This window comes from Hypanus sabinus, chromosome 4, assembly GCF_030144855.1.
Source record: "Hypanus sabinus isolate sHypSab1 chromosome 4, sHypSab1.hap1, whole genome shotgun sequence".
NCBI lineage: Eukaryota > Metazoa > Chordata > Chondrichthyes > Myliobatiformes > Dasyatidae > Hypanus > Hypanus sabinus.
In genome coordinates, this window is record NC_082709.1 from 48,392,860 (window position 1) to 48,407,876 (window position 15,017).

Sequence of the window (15,017 nt, forward strand, 5' to 3'; positions counted from 1 at the left end):
ATTGTCTTGTGTCTGGCGTTGTCGTATAAAATCTGTCTGATTGTTACATATCAGTAAGGGTAGAAACTCCTCTAATCGTTTGGCCATGATGGACATAAATAACCTATAATCTACATTAAGAAAGGATATTGGTCTAAATGACCCACATTCCATTTTATCCTTGCCTTCTTTCGGTCTCGCTGAGATTATTGCTTCCTTCCAACTGGGTGGCATTTGTGCCTTTTTTAGATCCCAGTTCAGTGTGGGGAGTAAAACAGCAATTAACTCATTTTTAAATTCTTTGTACCACTCTAGCGTATACCCATCTGATCCTGGTGACTTGCTTAATTTAAGCCTAATAATTGCAGCTTTTAATTCAACTTCAGTTCTGTCAGCAGTCATCGTTCTATTTTGTTCTTCGCTTAAAGTGGGTAACTCTAGAGAATTCAAGGAGGTGTCAATTTGAATTATGCTTCTTCCTGGAACTTTGGAACATAGAGTTTTGTAAAACACTACAAAAGCTTCCTGAATTTCACTTAGCTTATTTTTTTTTATCATTTTTGTTCTTGGGTCCCTAATTCTATGAATTGTATTTTCTGCTATCTTTTTTTTCAGTTTCCACGTCAGTATTTTCATAGATTTCAATCTGCTTTCATAATGTCTCTGTTTCAGAAGTTTTTTCCTGATTTCTTGATAAGACAAACTATTTATTTCATTCCTAATTCTTTTAATTTCCCCTAATGTATCCTGTGCCAAATTCAATTTGTGTTTTTTCTCAAGTTCTTTCTGCCTATTTTGTAATTCCTCTAATGTTTTATTCCTTATTTTTTCTTATATGAAGATATCACTATAATTTTCCCTCTTAAGACCGCCTTCAGAGTATCCCATAAAATGGGAGGTGAAACCTCTCCATTATCATTAAATTCTAAGTAGAGACCAATTTCTTTTTTACTTTGTTCCTTAAAGTACAGATCATTGAGTAGACTTGAATTTAGTTTCCAAATAGTATTCTTTGGTTGTAGGTCAAAATCAACAGATAAATATATAGGTGCATGGTCACTTACATCTATTGTCCCAATTCCACAGGTGTTTACTTTTCCAAATGTTATGAAATAGTCTATTCTTGTATATACAGAATGTGGAGCAGAATAATGAGTGTAATCCCTTCTGTCGGGGAAAAGGTCCCTCCATATATCAATTAAACTAATATCCTCAAAAAGTGTATTAAATTTTGTATGTAAAGATTTTGTTTCATAGGTTTTTCAATTGGAAGAGTCTAAGTTTGGTTGTAATTGTAAATTTAAGTCTCCTCCACATATCAGGAGACCTTCTGTTTCTGTTACCATAATATCAGTAATTTTCTGAAAGAAACCAATATCACTTCCCAGTGGTGTGTATATATTCAATAGAGTAACTGAATTGCCGTCTATATTCCCCATTACCAGAATATATCTGCCCTCTTTATCTCCCATTTCGAATACTTTTTCAAAATTTAGCTTACTTGAGATAAGAATAGCAACTCCTCTCCTATGCCCTGATTTATATGAGGAGAAAAACAGATTAGTGAAGCCCATTCTCTTTAGTTTTTTATGCTCATTATCACTTAAATGAGTTTCCTGTAAATATACTACATTAGCTTGTTCTTTTCTCATTTTGGATAAAATTCTCTTACATTTAATTGGATTTAATAGCCCATTGACATTAAAAGAAATTAATTTTACCTTTTCCGTAGCCATCTGTATTTATCTGTCAATGTATCATTGAAATTAGAATAAAACTTAATTGATCAACTCCCTGAACAAATAAGAACCAAGAAATGAAAATAATAACAGAAATGGTAACGAACGTGTGATTCCAAGGCTGAGGTCTCTAGTAGATGACCCTGCATTGAGCTAGAGGAAATGTCTAGCTGTGGGGGATAACCCCTCCTACTTGTGAATTGAGGGCCCCCATTGCAGTATTCATAAATTCAGTGAACAAATCCATTACACAGAAAAGATTTCCCTGTGTACTCCTATATATGCACACACTCAAATATATATATATATATATATATACTCACACACACACACACACACACACACATACATACATACATATATATATATTCTCATTTTGGTGGGGAAAAAGGAATAAGTGAGCAAATAAAGAATAACAACTAAGTAATATAAAATCCACATTATAATAAGTATTTCTCGAGATAGGTATATCACCATGTACTTTTGAGTCCGTTTAGCTTCTCAACATTTTTAAAGTTAGCCAAACCTTATGGCTCTTCTGAAGGGGGTGAGGACTGTCTTTGGGAAACTCCCGGTCTCTTCCTGATATATTTGTCTCGGCCTCCTCCCGTTTCCTGCTTTCTCGATTCTCGCATTATTTCCCAAGCGGAGCGGGATAATTCCTCAGCCAGGCTTTCCCTTATTTTGGCCACGCTGATGGGCAACCCTCTGGCCTTCCTGTCTGCAGTCGCCTCTTCCACTGTCTGGTACAACCGCGTCCCATTGTCATAAAACACTCGAAGTTTAGCAGGGTACAGAGTTTGAAATTTAATCTTATTTTGCTTTAGTACTCGCTTTACTTCAGAGTATTCTTTGTGTTTCTGGAGGGCCGCGGGGGGAGGGTAATCTTGGTCAAAATATATTGATTTATCCTCTAAAAACAGTCTCTTCTTACCCCAGGCCCTTCATAGAATCTCTGCCTTGGTGCTGTACTGAAGGAATTTAATTATTATTGAGCTTGGCTTTCTATCCCTGGTAGGTTTTGGAACGAGCGCACAATGGGCTCTTTCGACTTCCAGCTCCATAGCTGAGGGAAGCTCCAGTGCATCCCACAGTAACTTTCCGACAAACTCCGTCATAGACAAGCCCTCCGATCCTTCGGCCACGTTGTAGATTCTGATATTTTTCTGCCATGATCTTCCCTCCAGGTCAAGCAGTTTACCTTCTTGGTGATGTAATATTTTTATTGTCTTACTCAGTATCCGTTCCACGTTTTGAACACGATCTTCCACCTTTTCATTTCGAGTCTCTGCCACCACTATTTTTTGATTGACACTGGTGAGCTCTGACTTAATATCACAGAGTTGCTGCTTTATTTCTTTCTGAAACTCCATTATTTCTTTCAGGATTTCGAACATATTCGCCGCTTCGCCTGAACAAGGCCCAGCGTCCACCTCGCTAGCACATGCTCGGATAGGAGAGCTGCTCACTGCACTCCTCTTGGCCGCAGGCTCCACAGTGTCGCTTTTTAAATTTCCATTCTTTTTCCCCATTCTTGCCCCTCTTTTCAGTTCAAATATTTTTCAAAAAATATTATATTTGATGGGTTAACGGAGCTTAATATGCATTTTTCCGGAGGAGCTAGTGACTTAAGCTGCCATTCTCGATGATGATGTCACCAGTAAAAAAACCAACCCGATTTATTTTTAACTGAAGTTTTCTCCATTAGACGGATATCTTATTGCACTTTCTCTTTATGGACAAGTATATGAACATACTTATTACAAAGATTTTAGATGTTCCCATTTCTGCCCTTATGGCCACTATTCCAGTTCATTATTACGTTTCAAGGTAACATGACAATTTTCTGCATTACTAGATTACGTTCTAAATAGATGAACAAAGCCCTTGATCTTGTTTCTTTTTGCATGAGAAGAAAATGGAAAGGTACACTGAAGCAGAAACTAAGATAAAACAAAAAAGTTATCAGTGTCAACTGACACTGATAAGTCTATTAAATGTTTTAGAGATTTTCGTTCCATAGATGATTGTATCTACCGAGATTTCCTACCTGCCCTTAATTAAACATTCATGTATAGTTCATGCAGTGATGAGAACAATACCTTACAATGAAAATTACTTCAGAATTCTCGGTGTCCTTACAATTTCAATTAAATTTCACATAGACTTCAACTTCAAGTTGGGAAACAGGAAAACAAGCAAATGAGAAATTTTACTATTGGAGACCAATTAATAATGATAAATTTGGGGTTATGTAGGTAAAATTACTTTGAAAATAGAGAATGTTACATACACAGATAGGCCTTCAATTATTACTGTGTATTCTAATTAACTAAAGTCATTCATAAAGTCATAGAGAGATCAAGCAAAACAGCACAGAATCAAGCCCTTCAGTCCAACTTACCCATGCCAACCAGGTTACCTATCTGAGCTTGTCCCGTTTATGTTTGGTCCATATCCTTCTGAGCATTTCTTATCTAGGTACCAGTCTGAATGTCTTTTAACTGTTGTAATTTTACACACCCTTCATTTTTCATTTCATTTTCAATCTTTTTTAATAAAAAAAATAAGAATAGATACAAATCAGAGGAGAAGTTATATCAAATACATATTTCAATAAAAGCACAAACAAAGAAAGGAATATACACTGTCAAAATCAAAATGTATAATATTGAGCTAATTTAAAGAAGGAACTACAACTCCTCTTAACAACTCATAAAAAAAGATTCAAAATTTCCATTATTGAGAAAGAAAATAAACACTAAACTAACCTAAAACAAAAAAAAAGGACTGGGCAGTAATAATTTATAATTACAAAGAAAAAAAAGGAAAAATCCTTCTGGTCAAATCTGAAACTTCACGGAGAACAAAAAAATACCAAAAAAGGTTAAAAAAAAAGAAAAATTAGATCATATGAAAATATTGAATGAATGGTCGCCAGGTTTGCCCAAATTTAAAAGACGTATCAAACGTCTGACTTCTAGTTTTCTCCAAGCTTAAATATGACATAATGGAGGACAGCCAGAAAAAAAAAGTGGATTGGGATCTTTCCAATACAACAAAATAGCTCTCCTAGCCAATAAAGTTGAAAAAGCTATCATCCATTGAGTGGAAGCATAAGTGAATTAGGTTGTAGGTCCAAACCTATGACTTTTGATAATGTTCTAAAAAAACTCTCCAAAAATTATTTAACTTTATATAAGACCAAAATATATGAGTTAAGGTAGCCACCTCAGCATTGCATCTATCACAGGTGGGATTTATGTTAGAAAAAATATGCGCTAGTTTATCTTTTGTCACTACCTTGAACTGAATCAAGGAGTGACGGGTGCAGATAGATGAATTGTTAACTAACTGATAAATTTTATTCCATTGATCATCTGAAAGAGACTCTTGATGTTCCAATTTCCAAGCACGTTTAACCTTATCATTAGACATCGTTCATAAATTCATTAGCTGTTCATATATAATGGCTATAAAATCCTTTTTGAAATAGTTTAAACTGAAAAATAGCATCTATCATATTTGGTAAATGAGCAAATGGAAAATTCGGGAACAAATCATGTAAAAAATTCCTAACCTGTAAATATCTAAAAAATTGTGCATTAGATATATCATATATATCCATTAGCTGCAAAAAAGACATTAAACAATTCTCTAAAACAAATCTAAAAAAGTTTTTATTCCCTTAATTTTCCATGTTAAAATGGCCTTATGCAGAATTGATGGTTTAAAAAAAAATAGTTAAGATGGATATTACTAGAGAGAGCAAAGTTAATTAAGTCAAAAAATCTGCAAAACTGAAACCAAATTTTTAATGTATGTCTAACAATTGAACTAAGATCTAGTCTACCAATCCTAGAAAACAAAAAAGGGAGAGGAGCTCCCACTAAAGAAGACAAAGAAAACCCTTACCGAGTTTTCCTCCAAGTCCAACCATGAAGGACAGTCCTGATTATATACATCGTAAATCCAAAAAGTGATATAACGAATATTAATTGCCCAATAATAAAATCTAAAAATTGGTAAGGCCAATCCTCAATCTTTTTTTAATTTTTACAATAAAGGTTTACTCAGTCTAGAACTCTTATTATTCCAGATATATGGCAGGATCATAGAATCTATCCTATCAAAGAATGTTTTCGAGACAAAGGATGGAACAGCTTGAAACATATATAGAAATGTGAGTAAAATTGCCATTTTTTTTAGCATTTATTTGACCAATTAATGACATCATCATAGGCAACCTTTTGGAAAGCATTTGTGTGCATATCCAATTACAAGAAGAAAATAATATTTATATTAACCTGTAAAATTTTAGTAGTTTTAATACAAAGATAGGTAAAATACTTTTTAGCAATATTAAAAGGTATTTGATCATAATAAACAGAATAATTATTAATAGGACAATAATTCACTTTTATATAACTTTAATTTATATCCAGAGAAAATATGAAATTCAGTAAATATGGATATCATAGAGGGAATAGATTTCCTAAGGTTTGAAATGTAAACTAATAATTCATCTGCATATAATGAAACCTTATGTACTTTATCCACTCTCTTAATACCCTCAACAGAATTAGAATCCCTAAGAGCAATAGCAAGTGGTTCTAAAACCAAATTAAATAATAAAGGACTATGAGGACAACCATGACAGGTTCCCCTATATAATCTAAAGTAAGGAGATTTTTGATTGTTAGTTATAACCGCAGCCATCAGGGCTTGATAAATCATTTTCATCCAGGAAATAAAGCCCAGACTAAAATTAAACCTGTCCAAAACCTGAAACAAATAAGGCCTTTCCACCCTGTCAAAAGCTTTCTTTGCATTGAGAGAAACAATACATTCAGATTCTTTACCTGAGGGAGAATAAATAATATTTAGCAATCTTTGAATATTAAAATGTGAATACCTATTTTTAATAAACCCAGTTTGATCATTTGAGGTAACAGTAGGCAGAAGATTCTCAAGTCTATTGGCTAAAATCTTAGAGAGAATTTTAAAATCCACATTCGATAAGGAGGTTGGTCTATAGAGGCACATTCAGATAGATCTTTTCCTTTTTTAGAAATCAATGAAATTGATGCCTCATAAAAAGTTTTCGGAAGATTCCCAGAGGATATAGAATCAGTGAAAGATTGCCAAAGATATGATGTAAGCATTTCATTAAAGGTCTTATAAAATTCCACTGTATATCCATCTGGTCCGGGAGCTTTCCCTAATTGCATAGAGGAAATAGCCTTGGCTATTTCCTCTTGTTTAATAGGTGCATCTAGTGTATTAATATCTTGAATAGAAATTTTAGGTATATTTAACTTTTACAAAAATCTATTCATAATAATAGTATTATCACAGAATTCAGATTTATAATGATTAGAATAGAAATCCATAAATATCTTATTAATTTCATAAGGGTCTAATGTTTCAGTTCTATCTGGTCTACGTATTTTCAAAATCTGTCTTCCGACCATATTTGCCTTTAACTGACCAGCTATCAGTTTACCCGTTTTATCACCATGTATATAAAATTGACCTTTAGATTTAAAAGTTTGCTCAATGGGGAAGGTCAAAAGCAGATCATATTGTGTTTGGAACACACCCTTACCAATTACCTTGACAACTCATTGCATATAGGGGCCATCTATTGTGTGAAAATGTTCAAAAAGTTCAAAGTTCAAATTTACTATTGAAGTACATATATATCACTATATAATACACTGAGATCCTTTTTCATGCAGGCATTCACAATAGAACAAAGAAAAACAATAGAATCAATGAACGAACAAAGAGACAAACAATGTACAATACACGGAAATTGTACAAATACAATAAGAAACACAAGCAATATTAATAAGAAATAGATAAATAATAAATAACATTAAAAACATCAGTTGTAGAGTCTACGAAAGTGAGTCTATAGGTTGCAGAATAAGTTTAGTGTTGCAGTGAGTGAAATTATTCACTCTGGTTCAGGAGTCTGATGACTGAGGGTCAATAACTGTTCCTGAACCTGATGGAGTGGGATCTCAGCCTTCTGTACCTCCTTCCCAAAGGCAGCACCAAGAAGAGAGCATGGCCTGGATGGTAGGGGTCCTTGAAGATGGATGCTGCTTTCCTGTAACAACACTCTGTGTAGATGTTCTACATGGAGAGCTTTTCCTGTGATGGGCTGGGCTGTATCAATAGACAATAGACAATAAGTGCAGAAGTAGACCATTCGGCCCCTCAAGTCTGCACCGCCATTCTGAGATCATGGCTGATCATTCACTATCAATACCCAGTCCCTGCCTTGTCCCCATATCCCTTGATTCCCCTATCCATCAGATATCTATCTAGCTCCTTCTTGAAAGCATCCAGAGAATTGGCCTCCACCATCTTCTGAGGCAGTGCATTCCACACCTCCACAACTCTCTGGGAGAAGAAGCTCTTCCTCAACTCTGTTTAAATAACTGACCTCTTATTCTCAATCCATGCCCTCTGGTACTGGACTCTCCCAACATCTGGAACATATTTCCTGCCTCAATCCTATCAAATCCTTTAATTATCTTAAACATTTCAATCAGATCCCCTCTCAATCTCCTCAATTCCAGCATGTACAAGCCCAATCTCTCCAATCTCTCTGCGTAAGACAGCCCTGCCATCCCAGGAATCAACCTAGTGAATCTACGCTGCACTTCCTCAATTGCCAGAATGTCCTTCCTTAAACCTGGAGACCAAAACTGTACACAATATTCCAGGTGTGGTCTCACCAGGGCCCTGTACAAATGCAAAAGGACATCCTTGCTCTTGTACTCAATTCCCCTTGTAACAAAGGCCAACATTCCATTTGCCCTCTTCACTGCCTGTTGCACTTGCTCATTCACCTTCATTGACTGATGAACTAGGACTCCTAGGTCTTTTTGTATTTCTCCCTGACCTAACTCTACACCGTTCAGACAATACTCTGCCCTCTTGTTCCTGCTTCCAAAGTGGATAACTTCACGTTTATTCACATTGAATGACATCTGCCAAGTATCTGCCCACTCACCCAGCCTATCCAAGTCTCCCTGTATTCTCCTAACGTCCTCTTCGCATGTCACACTGCCACCCAGTTTAGTATCGTCAGCAAACTTGCTGATATAGTTTTCAATGCCCTTATCTAAATCATTGACATAAATCGTAAAGAGCTGTGGTCCCAATACAGAGCCCTGTGGTACCCCACTAGTCACCTCCAGCCAGTCCGAGAAACACCCATTCACTGCTACCCTTTGCTTTCTGTTATGTTCCATTCATGGACATTGGTGGTTCCATACCAGGACATGATGCACCTACTCAGGATACTCTACACATGTCATGCCAAACGTGTGCAAACTTTTAAGAAAGTAGAGGTGCCATGCCTTCTTTGTAATGGCACTTGCATGCCGATCCCAGGACAGATCGCCTGAAACGATAATGACGAGTAATTTAAAATTACCGACCCACTCCACCTCAGATACCCTGAAGAAGACTGGCTCATGAACCTCTGCTTTCCTCCACCCATAATCAATAATCAGCTCTCTGATTTTGCTGGCATTATGTGAGATGTTGCTGTCATGGCACCATTCAATCTCCCTCTAAATATGCTGATTTGTCACCACCTTTGATTCAGCCATTGACATGTCTTTCACTTCTCAATTTAAACCGACGGTCTCTATTTTTGGATTTCCCTATCCTAACAAAAGGAATATTCACCTTATCTATGCCTCCATGAATCTATTAATCTCTATGAGGCTACACCTCAGTCTCCTGTGCGCCAGAGAAAAAAAGCCTTAGCCAATCAGCCTTCATTGTCTCGTGCTATGCACTCCTCATAACTCATTTTTCATTGTTTCTAGTTTAATGACATCATTCTGTTACAAGAACCATCCCTTGTAATAATGATCATTGAGGCACAGAGAATCTGTAATTACTGACAAGTAACATTTATTGTTTCAACTAAAAGCACGTGGGTTCACAAACTGTCCCTGTTTGCACCCTACTAGAATTCCCTGACAGTCAATGAAGAGAAAAGGATATTACCCAGGAAAGGAGTCTATGCTGGCCAGGCGTTCCTCGTGGTCCCAATCTCCACGTGTCCATCGGGTCCTCCTTATCCGTGATGGCTGATCTCTGGCTGATGGAGAGTTATCACTCCTGCATTTTGGAGCTCCTGAGTCTTATATAGTTCCTCATCAATTGAACCATTGGATCTCCACCCCATTGGCTCAAGGTCACCTGACCTACATGGGTCACTTTCTTACTGGGTCATTGTACAGGGCTACAGCCAACATTGTTTCATGGCTCTGCCCACTGCAGCCTTGTGTACTTGTGTCTTTACACTCTGACCGGTCCAAGCCAGTTAAATGAGGCAACCCAGACAGAGTCTAACGAGATTACCGACTGCAGGTCTGGCATGTTACATAACAAGTAGCTACTCCTCAGAGAATGGTCTCAGGTATCTTGCTCTGATTAGATTGTCCCAGAGCAAGGATCAGTTCAGAGTCCATACCCAGACCTTGTTATGTATTGTCCCAGATTATTACCTGAAGCTTCCTGTGTCCACATTCAGTTGCTCTGATTAGATTATCCAAGAGCAAGAAACTGTTCAGAGTCCACAAAATGGGGGAAACAAATTAACTTGTCTGCTTCCATTGTCCTTGATCAGACTGCAGTTTCTTCTGGCCAACAATGCTCAATATCCTGACTGATGAAGGAAAGCTTGCCAAACCATAGAAACATAGAATCATAGAACATTACAGCACAGAAACAGGCCTTTTGGCCCTTCTTGGCTGTGCCGAACCATATTTCTGCCTAGTCCCACTGACCTGCACGTGGGCCATATCCCTCCAAACCTCTCTCATCCATATACCTGTCCAAGTTTTTCTTAAATGTCAAAAGTGAGCCTGCATTCACCACTTCATCTGCCAGGTCATTCCACACTCCCACCACTCTCTGCGACGAATGTCCCTGACAGTCAATGAAGAGAAAAGGATATTACCCAGGAAAGGAGTCTATGCTGGCCAGGCATAGACTCCCAATGTTCCCCCCCAATGTTCCCTTTAAACTTTTCCCCCTTCACCCTTAACCCATGACCTCTGTTTTTTCTCCCCTGGCCTCAGTGGAAAAAGCCTGCTTGCATTCACTCTATCTATACCCATCATAATTTTATACACCTCTATCAAATTACCCCTCATTCTCCTCCGCTCCTATGGAATATAGTCCTAACCTATTCAACCTTTCTCTGTAACTCAGTTTCTCAAGTCCCGGCAACATCCTTGTAAACCTTCTCTGCACTCTTTCAACCTTATTAATATCCTTCCTGTAATTAGGTGACCAAAACTGCACACAATACTCCAACTTCAGTCTCACCAATATCTTATACAAACTCACCATTTGATTGCAACTTTTATACTCAATACTTTGATTTATAAAGGCCAATGTACCAAAAGCTCTCTTTACAACCCTATCTACTTGTGACGCCACTTTTAGAGAATTATGTATCTGTACTCCCAGATCCCTCTGTTCTACTGCACTCCTCAGTGTCCTACCATTTACCTTGTATGTTCTACCTTGGTTTGACCTTCCAAAGTGCAATACCTCACACTTGTCCGCATTAAACTCCATCTGCCATTTTTCAGCCCATTCCTCCAACTGGTCCAAATCGCTTTGCAAGCTTTGAAAACCTTCCTCACTGTCCACTACACCACCAATCTTTGTATCGTCAGCAAATTTGCTGATCCAATTTGCCACATTATCATCCAGATCATTAATATAGATGACAAATAACAATGGACCCAGCACTGAACCTCGCTGACTGTTTCTAATATCCAAATACTTGTAGATCCTATCTCTTAGTATTCCTTCCAATAATTTACCTACTACCGATGCCAAACTTACCGGCCTATAATTTCCCGGCTTACTTTTTGAGCCTTTTTTAAACAACAGAACTACATGAGCTATTCTTTAATCCTCCGGCACCTGACCCAGGGATATCGACATTTTAAGTATTTCTGCCAGGGCCCCTGCAATTTCAAATGCCTTCTTCAACAGCCCATCTACCTGTGTCGTCACCTTCAAGGCATCACTTACCTGAGCCCCAGATCCTAAAACATTCTCCAGGTCCTGACCATTTACTATGTCTGTTTCTGAATTTCAATTTGGAAACATCTGCCGGACAATGCTGAGAATGTTCTACGAGTGGTGGCATTTACTGTTGTGTGCTGGGGCAGCAGGCTGAGGGTAGCAGACACTGACAGAATCAACAAACTCATTCGTAAGGCCAGTGATGTTGTGGGGGTGGAACTGGACTCTCTGACGCTGGTGTCTGAAAAGAGGATGCTGTCCAAGTTGCATGCCATGTTGGACGATGACTCCCAACCACTCCATAATGTACTGGTTCGGCACAGGAGTACATTCAGCCAGAGACTCATTCCACCGAGATACAACACTGAGCGTCATAGGAAATCATTCCTGCCTGTGGCTATCAAACTTTACAACTCCTCCCTCGGAGTGTCAGACACCCTGAGTCAATAGGCTGGTCCTGGACTTATTTCCACTTGGCATGATTAACATTATTATTTACTTATTTATGGTTTTATATTGCTGTATTTCTACACTATTCTTGGTTGGTGCGACTGTAACAAAATCCAATTTCCCTCGAGATCAATAAAGTATGTCTGTCTGTCTGTCTGCCTGAATTCAACACTATGGTCCCACAGACAATAGAAGATGGTACCAGCAAACAGCACTACCTCAGGTGACATTCTATGGCTTATTTTTTTTTTAAATGTTGTCCTAGTACTGTGGAGGCATGTAATCTACAGTTTGATAGTGTGTTTTTGGGCCAATTGAGTGATTTAGCAATATACTATCTCTGAGAAGGTTCTGGGAGGCAAGCAGCCTCAAGGCTAACCCCATGATTGACTCTATTTCTTGCTGATCTCACTGATTAAAGCATCAAAGAAGATTGAAAGTATTGAGGTGAGTAAGGCAGGCGAGTGAGTACACAGCATCATCTACCAGCCTCTCGCTCACTGCTGCTGGAGGAAGATGTCTGCCTGCGATGGTCTCCCTCTCCCTCTCACTTACTGCTTCCGAGGGAAGGCCCCGATGTTCGAATGATTTTTCTCTCCCTCAATGTTGTCAAGGACGGTCTGAAGTTCGGGGTTTGCAGTTTGTGGAATTGGACTGTAGCTCCTGGCCACTCCTTTCCTCTGTTGCTATTTTGGGCGAGTTTGAATATGGGCAGCCCGCAGATAATGAACGCTGATCTGAACTGAATATGGACGCTTTTGATTTTCTGTATTATATTCTGTTTTCACTCATTCTTTCTTATTGCCGTTTGCTTTTTTTTGCAAGTAGCTGTGTTAATGTTCTTGTTGCCATTTGTGCAAATTGTTTTTTGCGTGTGGTGGCATTAATGTTTTTCTTTGAATGGGTTCCACGGTTTTCTTTGTTTCATGGCTTGGGTCCCTGTGGAGGACGAATCTCAGGGTTGTGTATGCAAACATACTTAGATAATGAATGTACTTTGAATCATTTGGATCCTTTGACTTTGGTGAACAAACTCCCACTCTTCGGTCTGAATACACCACTGTGAAACTGGGTGTTGGAGCTCCTAACCAGCAGACCTCAGATGGTCAGGATGTGCAACCGTTCATCCCTCCTCCCTATCGTCCTCAACATGGGTTTGTGCTGAGCCAATCGCTGTTCACTCTGCTCACACAGGACTGCACGACCAAACTCCTGAGTAATCACATTGTCAAGTTTGCTAATGATGCGACAGTGGTGGAGCTCATCACCAACAATGATGAGACACCCTACAGAGTGGAGATGGTAGAGTTTGGAGCCTGGTGAGAGATAAATAACCTCTTTGTCAATGTCAACAAGTCAAAGGAGATTGTTACCAACTTCAGGGGAACTCACACCATTCACACTCCTCTTTGTATTGGAGGCACAGCAGTGAAAACTGTCAGCGGTTTCAAACTCCTGTGAGTACACATCTCACACAAACTCTCAAGGTTTCAGATACTTTCTACACAATCAGGAAAACTCACCAATGCCTCTACTTTCTGAGGAGGTTGAAGAAAGCTGGACAATGCACATCTATACTCATGTCCTTTATAGAAGTGCAGTAGAGAGCATCTTAACATGCTGCATCACTGCACGGTATGGAAACAGCACTGTGGCTGACTGGAGCTCTCCAATGGATGGTTAAAAGTGCCCAATGCATCACAGGCACCATCCTAGCATCATCAAAGACATATATACAGAAAGCTGCTGGAACAAGACAAGCAGCATCATGAAAGACCCCACCAATCTGCTCATGGACTGTCTGTCCCATTCCCATCAAAGATACAGCAACGTAGCATCCACTCCAGAACAATCACCAGACTCAAAAAGAGTTACTTTCCTCAAACAGTAAACTGATCAACACCCCTCCCCCACCATAATAATTTATAATTTCCTGTCAGAGTCATCTTACGTACAGACTCTCTTGTGCCTAGCTTCACTTTATGGACATTCCATCAATTTACATATATAAAAGTTATCTTATGTATTTATATTTATTACATTGTTTATTATTATGCTCTTTATTTTATTGTGTTTTTTGTGATGAATTGCATCCGCACTAATAACTACTTTGTTCTCCTTTACACTTGTGTACTGAAAATGACATTAAAAAATCTTGAATCTTGAAGTACTGCCCTGATTTGTTTTACAAAATGCAACACTTCACAGTCATCTGAATTAAACTTCATCTGCCATTCCTTGACTCACTGCCCTAGTTGACTAAAATTTGATAATAATTGTAAATAACTTTCTTCACTGTCAATTATACCACTAATTTCAATGTCATTTGGAGAAGGAAATCTGCTATTTCTACGTGGTCTGCTTTATTTCTGACATAATACTCACAATATGGTAGCCAGTTCTTAAAAGCCCTTTCAAATTATATAGTTAGTCACAGCTGAAAGCATTTATGGTCTTCCAAATAAAATTTGGCCCAGCATAAATACATTGGAGAAATGGACAGAGGAAAATTATTTTTGGTTGATGTAATAAACCATCACTAATAGCTGAGAGTTTGCTGAAGCAGAGTATCCCCTACTCCGTTTTATTATTTAGACTTGATCTTATGGCTTAGATGACTTATTAATAAAGCTGCTGGAAGTGTGAGCTGGTTACAACAACATGGGGACAAAGGGATCCTGATGAGTAGCAAGACAGAATGTGTATTCGACACAGATGAGATTGAAGGATTGAGGAATAAATCGCTGAAAAGCTCGGAGACAGGGT